The following is a 3,767-nucleotide window of genomic DNA, read 5'->3' on the forward strand; positions in this document are numbered from 1 at the left end:
GGAAACAGATACGACATTTAGACAATTAGCAAGTAATATGCAGTCAATTAGGCAATTCCAAATAATTCACAAAATATGCATATGATGTATGCCTGTCCTAATGGCTGATGAGTCTCATCTCTCAGTTGTAAAGCCAACCCGACAACTCCTGGTAGCTAACCATTGGACTGTCCCTCTGTCGTGCATCCCCAACACGAGTTATACTCAACATAAATCATAATTCATATCCAACACCCTCATTAGTGTATATTCACGCACTACTAGAAAAAGCATATTTATGGACGCAAAAAATCGACGGCTATCTCTCCCATCGATAATTTTTGACAGCTTGATGTCGATATTTAAAAATAAAATTAAAAAATAAAATAATAAAATCGACAGCCTGGCCGTCGATTTTTTTTTTGATACACTAAATCTCTTCTAACTATCGTCATATTGTTGATGGAGCGGGGATCGAAAATACTTTTATATTAAAATTGACAGACATAGCGTCTATTTTTATATTTAAAATATCGACAACATTTTCTAAGTTAGAAACACAATTTTATCCTTTTCTTTTTTTTTCTACATTCCACTTCTTTTCTACATTCAGAAACACAATTTCAGCCCACTTCACAGTTGCGCCGCCATCACTCTGTCGGAGCAATTTTGATGGGATTTTCACCAAACTATGCGTTCCTCATGTTCGGCCAGTTTGTCGCCGGCATATGAATCGGTTTTGCTTTCCTCATTGCACCCTTTTACACCTCGGAAATCTCTCCTACTTCTTCCCGTGGCTTCCTCTGTTCCTTGCCTGAGGTCACATATCATCTCTACTCTCTTTCAATTTGTCTTATCTTTTATATTAGCGTGTGGTTCATATCATACTTGAACTTTTATTTTAGATCGCATTTGATTTTTAGGGTTTTGTTTTCTGAATACAATGCAATTAAAATACGTAGTTATAGTTTGGCTCTAAAGTCTAAACCATAGTGTTAATTAACTGTTAACATCATGCCGTATACAATTCTGGAATCCAATGAAGATACTCTATGTGTGACCAAGAGTCCAAGAGTACTTTGACACACATTTGAGATGTGATGTATGTATATTGCATAATCTTTGAAAATTACAAACTCATAATTCAAATTCAATCATAAACCACTAAATTGACTATCAATAACACATATTTATAGATAAATACGTAATAGTTAATTTAGCCACTATACATAAGAGTTAATTTAGTTTCTAATTTTGAGCAAGTGCATAACATTCCATATTCATATTATATTAGAAAACTTTGCACAGGGATAATTTTATGGTGCACTAAACTGATTCACATGTGATTTAAAATTTATACATACCTTCAGGTCTTTTTGAACGGAGGAATATTGCTGGGATACATCTCAAACTATGCATTTTCAAAGCTTTCACTTCGAATGGGTTGGCAGTTGATGCTAGGAGTAGGAGTGATTCCTTCAATGTTCCTAGCCGTGGCGGTTTTAGCAATTCTCTTTTGAAGTGGCTTGATTCTCTTTTTCATTTTTTTGCATTTGTTATTTTAAATTGGGTTTTTGCTAATAATCTTAATGAGTGGCCACTGTATTCATTTTACAACTTGGAGTGCTGAATTTAATCAATCATTTTGATTAGCATGAGATTGCAGGGATGAGGCAATGTTGTTTCTGGTTTCAGAATTTTGCAATCCAATTGATCCAAGCTTCAGAATTACAATTCTATTTGAAGTCTCAGTTTTGCCATTCTCACTTGTTGGATTTTTTAGCTGAAACTTTGTTTTTTTTCCTGAAGAAGTTATGCTTCTTGTGGTTTACAGTTTCCCTTGTTTGTTCCACATTTCCAAGATCTTGTTCAGTGAAGTTGGAACAAGTAACAAAACTATATTCGTTGTTATCTGTCCCATGAAATTTTACAAACTCTTGTATACATTTCAACAAAAGTGAATTTGGGTTTTGTATAAGTGCAAGAAACAATTCCTTGTCTAAGCTTATAAGTTGAAGTGCTTCCATAAGTTCCTGCGAATGAAGGTATTTTCTAGCTTCTGCCAGATCTTTGCCATTCAGTATCATCTGATTCACAAATTCATGAATTACCTCTCTTGAAATGTTTTCAGAAATTGCATGCTTCTGGTTTGACCGAGTATGAACTCCTCTATCATTGCCATGCTTCATAGAACAAGACTCTTTAAAGTGACAAAACTCTTCAATTATGTTATCCAGATCAAGATCATCTTTTGATTACCGCCGAGAGTGTTGATTATGCAAGTACTTAGATTTCATGGTTGCATCCAAATTCAGATTATTAATGTCCAACAGAGTCATATATATATATATATATGACTCTGTTGGATAACAAAATGAAAAAGAAGAAGAGAAGTATGTTTGGAAAATCATTTTCATATGACTCTGTTGTTTGTTGTGTCATTTATTATGCATAAAGGGAAAGTATCCAATGCAAAAAATACAAAGGAAGCTTATTTCATTATATGCTTCAATCAACTACCTAATATGGATGTGGATGCGGTAATTTCCTATTCAAATTATCCGTCTATGGTTCTACTAGTACTAAGGTTTGATTTGATTATGTTATGTTATAGGTCAGTTTTATTGGTTCGACAGAGACTGGCCGGAAGGTAATGATTGTATTGTATCATTCAATTTTGTTAGGTCATAGCACATGTCATCATGGCTTTGATCTTTTGGTACCGTGCTAATTCTGTAGATTTAAAGAGTAAAGATGCTTCCCAATCCATTTATATGTTTATCTTTAAGGTATGCAATTGCTACTTTACACTATAAAGTGATATGAGAAATTAGTTTTCTAGATGAATCCAAAATATTTCATGATGGAATTTATATGATAAGTTCGCCCTTTATTTTTAATACATTAATATTTACAAGATAATAAGATCCTTTTATGTAACCACTCAATCAATTACTTTATTATGTGATTGATGATACTATCCAAAAGAGAACTATGATGCCATTGAAAAGTCAATGTTGACCAAAGTTATGAATGCTTGTGAATATAAGTTACGTTATTGCTAATAATTATATATTTCATTTTATTTTATTTGTTTAGCTTCTTTGTGTGGAGAACATCCTTGTACTTCTCGTGAGATGAAGATGTAGATGAATTATTCATATAATAAATAGTGCAAACTTTTTTGCTACATATCTTGGTTCAATAAATAATTTTGTAGATATATAGTTATTCAGGTTGATTATATATTTTTATATAAATAAACTTAATTATTGTTTTTCGTCCATAATTTTGCTTTAATATCAAATGGAAAATATCTGGATGTATTTGGATAGGAAAACTTCCATCACACATGTGCATAAATGGAAAAACATATAAAGAAAAAATTCCAAAAATTCATTGCATGAAACTAGCTTTTCAATCAAGAACAAGTACATTTATAATGTGAACTTGAAAAATACTATATAATCATATGGAGTCATGAAGTATAAAGAGAGGCACAATTACTTTAAACTGCAGACTAGTAAGGCACATTTTTATTATTTTAAACTGCAGCTAGTAAGGCATAGTTTGAGAAAATTCTGTCCTATATTGAGCTTGGAAAGAAAGAAGGAGCTACCCTTTTAACTGGGAAAAAGATTTGGAAACAAGGGCTACTACATTGAGCCTACAATTTTCTCTAACGTTAAGGTGCATTTTCAATTCTTCAAGAAACATGAAAACTGGCCTTCTTTATTAATATTCATAATTGCTTCACACTATCCATTTTAGGAGGACATGCTAATATC

The 3,767-nt window shown here is 32.3% G+C and overlaps 1 long non-coding RNA gene across 2 annotated transcripts; it reads left to right on the forward strand.

Moving 5' to 3' along the window:
- The first annotated feature begins 556 nt into the window (after positions 1-556).
- Positions 557-3,767, forward strand: LOC130963160 (uncharacterized). 2 transcript variants are annotated; one of them, XR_009079801.1, is made up of 6 exons: positions 557-798; positions 1,350-2,024; positions 2,111-2,629; positions 2,719-2,768; positions 3,535-3,669; positions 3,751-3,767. It is a non-coding gene; the product is annotated as an uncharacterized LOC130963160 (long non-coding RNA). The 2 variants fall into 2 exon arrangements; XR_009079802.1 differs by lacking the exon at positions 3,751-3,767 and having other exon boundaries at positions 2,111-2,519; positions 2,594-2,629; positions 3,535-3,664.

This window comes from Arachis stenosperma, chromosome 1, assembly GCF_014773155.1.
Source record: "Arachis stenosperma cultivar V10309 chromosome 1, arast.V10309.gnm1.PFL2, whole genome shotgun sequence".
Lineage (NCBI taxonomy): Eukaryota > Viridiplantae > Streptophyta > Magnoliopsida > Fabales > Fabaceae > Arachis > Arachis stenosperma.